We start from the raw sequence: 8804 nt of genomic DNA, 5'->3' as shown, positions 1-8804 counted from the left end.
CCATGTGGAATTTAGTTTTTGCCAGTGGCGAGAGATAAGCTTCTAATTTTCTTTTATGTTTTGAATAGTCACTTGACTCAACATCGTTGGAGAATAACTGATTTCTTCTCCAACCTGATTCGAAATACCAAAATAAACACATTCTAAATTCTTAACTAATGTCAACTCAAGTAGTTTCTAGAATTTATGTTTCTACCTCTTTGTCTCTCTTGGTATCAATATATTATTGTGATCTCTTTAGTTTTATATAATTTAGATTCATATTATGTCACCACCTTTTTAAAAAATCAACTTTATGGAGATATAATTTACATATACCACAAAGAGTACTGTTCACAAGTCTATACACACACGTAACAACCTCAAAATTATTTATTATTTTTTTTTTTGAGACAGAGTCTCACTCTGTTGCCCAGGCTAGAGTGCTGTGGCGTCAGCCTAGCTCACAGCAACCTCAAACTCCTGGGCTTAAGCAATCCTCCTGCCTCAGCCTCCCAAGTAGCTGGGACTACAGGCATGTGCCACCATGCCTGGCTAATTTTTCTATATATATGTTTAGCTGTTCATATAATTTCTTTCTATTTTTAGTAGAGACGGGGTCTTGCTCTTGCTCAGGTTGGTCTCGAACTCCTGAGCTCAAACAATCCGCCAGCCTCAGCCTCCCAGAGTGCTAGGATTACAGGCGTGAGCCACCGAGCCTGGCCACAACCTCAAAGTTAATACATAGAAAAAAGCCTCTTTACAGGGATTCTACCCCCTTGCTTTCCAACGCAAAGCAAGCACTGATTTGCTTTTGGATATTACAGATTCATTTTGCCCATTTAGAATAAACAGAATCACACAGTACATACTCTTTCATGCCTAGCCAGCTTCTTTTATTCAGCACTATGTTTTTAAGATTCATCCTTGTGGCATACCTGTTTGCTCCTTTTTATTGGTGAGTAGCATAGCATTGTTCAGCGTAAAGCAATTTGCTTGTCCATTTTTCTGTGTACAGACGGTTCAGTTGTTTCCATTGTGGATAATGCTGCCATGAATAGTTATGTTCAAGATTCTCTGTGGGTAGAGTTTTCATTTCTCTTAGATAAGTAGCTAGGATTCGAATAGCTTGATCATATGGTAAGTGTACGTTTAACTAAATAAGAAACTGTCAAACTGTTTCCAGGTGGAGGTCCCATTTTTACATTCCCAGCAGCAATGTATCAAAGTTCTAGTTTCTTCACCTTGTCACCATCACCTTTTGACTTTTGCCATTCTAGTGGGTGTACGTTGTTATGGTTTCAATGTGCATCTTGCTGATGACTAAAGAGGTTGACCATCCGGCTTTGGGGCAGGCAGGCTGTCTTTCCACCCCAGCTCTGCCACTTACCCTCCGTGGGGCTCTGAGCAAGGACCCAGGTACTCTGCCTCTCGGAGTCTCAGTTTCCCCCCCCTGTAAAATGGGGGTAATAACAGCATAAGCTTTTTAAGGGAATTGATTGGGGAACAGTCACAAAGAGTAAGAACAGCACCTGGACTATAGTGACCTCTCCCCAAAATGACAGTGATGATTATTTGTCACCTTGCCTGTGAGTCCCCGAACTTCTTGCCTGTGACCTCCTTGTACACCTGGAACCTTTCGGTTTATGAAATCTAGACAGGGGCAGAAAGAATGACTTACCCGATGAAGCTGCCCATGGCTCCAGGCACATGAGACAGGACACACTGAATTATATATGTGACATTTATATAACATCTCCCCTTTTACTTATTTTTATTGTGTTATTTTAAAATATCAGTCATAAAGTCAATTAGCTGTTACAAGATATATCTAGTTACTTGAACACAAATTTTATATACAATGTACTTGCTATTGCTTTTAAATGAGAAGGAGAAAACCATGTGACCCACAGTTGCCTCGGAACTCACAGGAAGCCTTTAGTGGGGAGAATAAGGCACTTTCCTAGTTACCCACAAGGGGGAAGACTGATTCCATTTCTTCTGGAAAGTGCCCACTGCCATCATTAATGATCATCTAAAACTGATATTTCCCATTTTTTATGACTATTTCCTTCAAAGAAATGAAAGTTGCCTATGCAAGGAAGATGCCCTTTTGTTAAGCTGACGACTTACAGATGCCACTGGTTGGAAACATAGTTCAAAGTCACACGCACTCTCCCTGCATCCATCACTGAGGACTCTAACCAATGCCACATTCAGAACATAAGAACAATGTGGTCTTTCCACCAGGAAGTCAAGCAAATTATTTAAATTCACAGAGAGGAAAAAAAAAATCTTTCCTCAACATCAAACAAAAAACATTCTCTCTTTGAAAATGTAAATCCCTTAAACATATTCAAGAATTTTAACAAACATCTCAGAAAACTATCCCATTACTCTTTGAAGTTCTTAAAGAATTTTCTTAAAATAGTCACATGCTACGCAGGGGGTGGGGGGGCCTTTTAAGTGACAATGGCGGTGGGCTCTGCAGCAGGGCCCCCTGAGCCCCCCGGAAGGAAGAGTGGCCCCCAGAGAATCACCAGGCACATGCAGGGCTGTGGGGGGATCTTCTAAAGAGAGCAAGGCACAGATTCCACTCCCATCTGCTCCACATCTGGGGCTGGAAAGAGGACACAGAGCTCCGAGCTGCAGGAAGAGCCTCAGAGAAGATGTTGAGAACAGAGAGTTGTGGAGAGCGAGGGTCTCTCAGCTGCTGTGACTCCTCTCTCCAAGCCTCGGTGTGCCGGTGTGCCGGGACTGGAGGGTTCCAAGGGGAGGAAAATGAGGCGATAGACAAGCCAGAGGCAGAAAGCGGTTTGAGCCAATAACCAACATTAGTGTCAGTGCGGGGAACTCATCTCCGTCTGAGGTCAGAAAAACAGAAGAATCAAGAAGATACCAGTGATTTCTCTCAAAGAAGTTTTTCCTAAGGAAATTAAATATACTTTCAGAAATTATGGCTTTAAGAGATTTATCACAGAGTTGTTTGTAACTGGAAAAAGTAAATAAAAAATAAATTTAAAAAAGAAAAACTTTTAAGTATCTAACAATGGGGGATTGGTCAGATAAATGGCTCTGTATCCACACAAGAGAATATTATGAAACAATTTAAAATTACAACATAGAAATGTGTTTATCGCCACGGAAAAAGAGTGATAGTATTTCACTGAAGTGAAAGATTGCTGTGGAACAGCCCATACAGGATGCGTATATTATGACAGACTTGCAGACGTTTTTAGTTCTCTTTTTGCTATTTTTAAATTTTCAACCTATTAAAAATAATATGCAAAATATATGCTAGCTATAGAAACTTCCATTTTTCTGAAAAGATAACACAAATTTCTATTAAAATCCTAACAAGTTATTTTTTGTAGGTATAGACAAAATTATTCTAGTATTTATATGGAAAGGTGAAGGAACTAGAATTGCTAAAACAATTTTTGAAAAGGAATAAAATGGAAAGAATCACCCTCCCTGATTTCAAGGTCTACTAGGTAGCCACAGCAGTCAAGACCGTGTGGTATTGGCAGAGAGACCTGCGTAGGTGAAAGAAACAGGAGAGAGAACGCAGACAAAGACTCACACAGATATTTCCAACTAACTTTTGGCTAAACTGCAAACACAAACCAATAGAGGAAAGATGGCATTTTCAACAAACAGTGCTGGAACAATTGGACATACATGAGCAAAAAGAAAAAAAAAAAAACCTTGACCCAAGTTTCACACCTAATACAAAAATTAACTCAAAATGGCTCACAAACTCAAATGCAAAAAGTAACACTATAAAACTTTTAGGGAAAAAAAAAAACAGAAGAAAATCTTTAGCAACTAGGGCTTGGCAAAAGGTTTTTCAACTTGACATCAAAAGCACAATGTATAAAAGGAAAAACTGATAAAATTGGGACTTCATCAAAATTAAAAATTTTGTTGTAAAAAGACCCTGCTAAGAGAATAACAAACAAGCTATAGAGCAGGAGAATATATTTGCAATCCACATATCTGACAAAGGACTAGTTATCTAGACTATGTAAATAACTTGCAAGACTGAATAGTAGAAAACCCAAACAGTCCAATTAGAAAATGGACAAAAGGCAAGAAGAGACATTTCACCAAAGAGGATACACAGATGACCAACAAGCTCATGAAAAGAGGTTCAATATCATTAACCATTAGGGAAATGCAAACTAAACCACAATGAGATATGACCACACGCCTATCAGAATGGCTATAATAAAAAATAGTGACCACACCAAATGCTGGTGAGGATCTATAGAAACTAGATCACTCACACACTGTTGGGGAGAATATAAAATAGGACAGGTACGATGCAATATAAGCATGCAACTACCATAGCACCCAGCAACTGCACTCCGGGGCATTCATTCTAGAGAAATGAAGACTTACGCTTACGCCAAAATCTGCACATGAATGATTACAGCAACTTTATTCACAGTAGCCAAAAAATGGACATAACCTAGATGTCCTTCAGTGGGTGAAAGGTTAAGCAGGCTGTTGTGCATGCATATGTACAAATGGAATACTACTCAGCAATAAAGAGGAAGGACTATTGACACGTGGAGCCTCCTGGAGGGAGCTCCAGAGATTATGCGTGAGAAAAGCCAATCCAAAAAGTTACATACCACAAGCTTCCATATATGTAACATTCCTGAAATGACAAAATTACAGAAATGGAGAACAGTTTCATGGCTGTAAAAGGTTAAGGGGGGATGGAGATAAGAGGGAGGGGTGGGGCCATAAAAGAGCAACCTGAGGAGTCCTTATGATGACGGACACGTGTCCACTGGGACCGTCAAGGTCAGTGTCCTGGTGGTGGCACTGCGCCACGGTTTTGCAAAATGTTACCACTGGAAGAAACTTGTAAAGAATATGTAGACTCTGAATTACTTCTTACAACTGTGAGTCCACAATGATCTCAAAATTAAAAAGGACAGAGCATGGGACTGTCCTCAGAAACCAGAGGCCTCGGATTCTGCAGGGGACCAGATGGGTGAGACATGTCATCAAGCATCGTGTTTATTCCAGGTGGCACCTGGGTGGCAGAGTCAGGGCCACAGGGAGGGGTGATGAGGGGGAGACCCCAAACGGCCTGTCACTCCCCCCCAGCCCCTGAAGGCGCTCTCTCCCCTGCCCTCAGGGCATGGGGATGGGAGGAGAGGCACCGCCTGGACCTCAGGGTCTCTCCGCCCGCCAGCATCCAGCCGCTGGGCCGACAGACTCGGCTGCAGAGTCTTCCGCGCGAGGCACACCTGGACCAGCCCTGCGGCAGCCACTCCGCCTCCGCACAGGTGAGATCTTCCAGTCAGTTAGTGTCAGTCAGCAACCAGCAAATGAGGAGGTGCGGCTCCATTAGAGCTGTCTCTGCCGGAGCTAATGGTGTGTTTAGCTAAGACTCATTAACAAGGGGTGCTTTCTCCAATTAAATAACCACAGGCAGGTTTTTTGCAAACCCTAGCACTCCACCTAGTAACAAAAGGTAAACATAACACGATTTATCAATTTGCAAGATCCAAGAAATACTATTTTGATCTGTAAACTGCCTCTAATGAGGACACAGCTACTGGAGAGTAATAAACCACCAGACTGAGGGGACTGAAAGTGTGGATGGGGCACGGCATTTAGAAGTGCCACTGCTGGCACTAGAGCACCAGCCAACACTGCCCCTTGTCACATGCAAACACAGATGCCGATGAGGGGAAACAGTAATGACTAGAGAGACACAGGAGGAAGACAGCCCGGACAGACGACTTGGGAAAGGAGACTTAAAAGGGCAAAAAGCCTTTATCTTTTTGAAACTCCCTTTGGTAGGAGCCTTTGTCATAAGCGTCACCAGGCAAGCCGGCAGCTTAGGCCGGGCCCCAAGACTACGTTCCTGACACACCTGAGTCTCTGCTGTTTGCCCATCTCTGCCCCTCTCCCATTCCTACCCTGGGCTGTCTGGTTGTGTGACAGTACCAGCCTTTCCTAAGGAAAGAGCAGGTGACCAACTCGAAAGCCTCTCCTTCAGTTTCTGATGCGGTCTGCTGGAATCACCTCCCGTGAAAAGGACAGAGCCCTGGTCACAAGTCAGGAGACCCAGATTCTAGCCTCACTCTGTGACCTTAGCCAAGGCCCTTCTTGTCCCTGGCCCCCAGCTCCTGGTAGACACATGTCCAGGGTTCCCGTGGGGTGGAGAAGGCTTGCTTTTCCCCCTAGAGAGAGATGCACCTTGGGCCCAGCAGCCCATCCTGGGAGCTTTAGGCCAAACTCCGCCCTGGAGGAAAGGCCGTGGCGAGAGGAGCTGGGTGGTGCCAGGGCCCCTCGTACCTGTGGGGGCTATGGGAGCACACCAGGTGGGCAGCCACTGGTATCTGAGAGCTGTTAGACTTTGGACAAGCCACCTCAACATCTTGAGCCTCAGTTTCCCCAACTGTAACTGAGGATAACTTTAGTGGCAACTAATGAGATTGAATAAATTAATGATGCAGAAATATTCCGCGTGCCCGGCACAGGGAAGACGCTCAATCAACGGCAGCTCTTAGAAGGAGGATGACGAGGATGTTGACGGAGCAGCAGAAGGATTCCCACTGAGGAAAGCCATTGAGAAGAATGGTCTCTGCTTGTACTGTCTGCAAGACAGAACGGCGAGTGTGGGGAGCTGGGTCTGAGCCTCCCTAGGGAATGAAGGCATTTATGTAAATGAGTGGAGACCTTGGACCAACAGTATTTCCCAGGGGAGCACTTTAATGCCAGACATTTTGAGAGTCCAGTAACATTTAGAAATTAGAGAGAGCACCTTGATGTTTGTTTCCCAGCTAATTTTGGCCTTTTGAGTAATGATTTGATGGTCATACAGGGGGCTGGTGATAAGTCCCGCAGCCCCACTGGACGGACTGGAGTGAGCCGTTAGCAACGTGGCAGGGTTGAGACACAAGGGGACACGGTGCAGATGGCGTCATGATTGTGGCTGTTTGGGAAAGTGCCTGCTTCCAGGCAGGCTCTGGAGGGGAAGATTAAAAACAGTTGATTTGCTTGAGTGATGGGATTAGGAGTAATCAGAGCAACATTTCTGTTATGGTTGTTACAGTGTGGTTTGTGCCATTTTTTAGTAAAAAAGTGAGGCCTGTAGTTGTCACACTGTGGTTCTTGCCATTTTTCAAGTAAAAAAAGAGAGAAAGGATTGCAGGGGAGTGCACATACCTCAGGGGGCCCTGCAGCTGTTCCCCCCCTATCCCCCCCCATGTGTGTGTGTGCGTGCGTGTGTGTGTGTGTGTGTGTGTGTGTGTGTGTGTGTGGCAGAGAGATTTGGTCTCTGCCACTGGACACCATTCCAAATGGCTCCAGCTCCAACAGGACCCGCTGGATGGGCATTCTTGCAAATTCACAGTGGCCAAAAGACGAGTGAACTGATTAGCCAATGAAAATCTGTTGTAGGGCTTTGTCATCAAGCTTGTCAGTACCATGGGGAACTGAAGGGACGTCAGGGCAAAGAAAGAGTTCGGGGAGCCCCGTATGGAAGACACGGGCTTGAAGGGGCCTAAGCAGGAGCCCTTGCACCCCAGGGAGAGGCCACAGGGGCTGCCCCTTCCCAGCCGGGAGATACCCGGCCACGCAGGCCTCTCCCAGAGGAGCAGGTGTCACATAGTGAGGAAAACGGTCACTCGGGGTCTTAGGTCCATGTGATCTGGCCCTATCTGGAGGTGACCCCTGTGGGCAGGGCGGATAGCGGTGCTACCGCTGGATGGGGCATGGGCCATGCCTGGGAAGGAGCAAAGGGGCTGGGGAACCTGAGCCCACCACAGCCAAGCCGAGGTCAACCTGGCTGGACACCAGGGCTGGGGAGGGCAAGGCTCGTGCTCCAGGGCACCTCTGAGACCCCGACTGTCCAGACAATGACGGGGTCTTTGCTGTTATTGTTTCAGACTTGCGTCCTTACTCCAGGCCTGAGACTTGCCTAAGAGCTGTGTCCGCACTATTCACCCAACCCTCGCAATTCCGCAAGGAAAGCGCTACTATTAATCCCACTCCACAGCGGAGTTTCCTGTGAAATGAGTCACTTGCCTGAGGTCCAGGCCACGCATCCTTCTAAATGACAGAGTGGGATTCAAACCCACACCATTTCCCGGCCTGCTCACCATAATGCAAAAATGCGGGGGTGCAGCGAAGTGCCTGGAAAGACAAAGGAAAGCAGAGTCCCTCTGCCGCACACACGTCCGTAGGCCCCCGGCCAGCCGGTCTGCACGGCCAACTGCCCAGAAGGTGCCCGGCTGCTGTTCATGGCGTGAGAAGCCCGGGCAGGTGTGTGGAACTTCAGACAGACGGACTGACAGCGCCGGACAGCCTGACAGATGGCTGTGTCCAAGCTGAGCAAGCACGAATGGGGAATATTGGAGATGCAGAAGAAAGAGAAGAGAAAACAGATTCCTGGCCCACGACCGCTCAGTCAGAGTCTGTACACAGACTCAGAAGGAGAAGATACTTAATTTTACATTTTTTCTGTTCTGGGCCTTCTGAATTGTTAACAAAGGCAAAACCACAAGTTTAGAATTTCTCGTCAGTGTGGAGTCCGGAGCGCCTTAGACTAAACTTCTTAGGGCTGCTTTGGAGGAAGCTTGGAGAAGGAGGGAGGGGCCCAGGCCCCACATACCTGGGCTCAGTGCCCTCTCTGCTGGTCATCTCTGGTTTTCAGCAACGTGTTGTCACCAGAGCACACCTTATAATAATCGAAGAGGAATTCCAGGACATCACAGCCCGTCTTCCTTGGGCCGTGTCCAGGCTGATCTTCCCAGCATGCTGGCGCCATCCCAGTCGGTGAGCAGGGCTGGCGG

This window comes from Lemur catta, chromosome 5, assembly GCF_020740605.2.
Source record: "Lemur catta isolate mLemCat1 chromosome 5, mLemCat1.pri, whole genome shotgun sequence".
NCBI lineage: Eukaryota > Metazoa > Chordata > Mammalia > Primates > Lemuridae > Lemur > Lemur catta.
The sequence above is the reverse complement of the archived record's forward strand: the minus strand, read 5'-3'. Positions refer to the sequence as shown.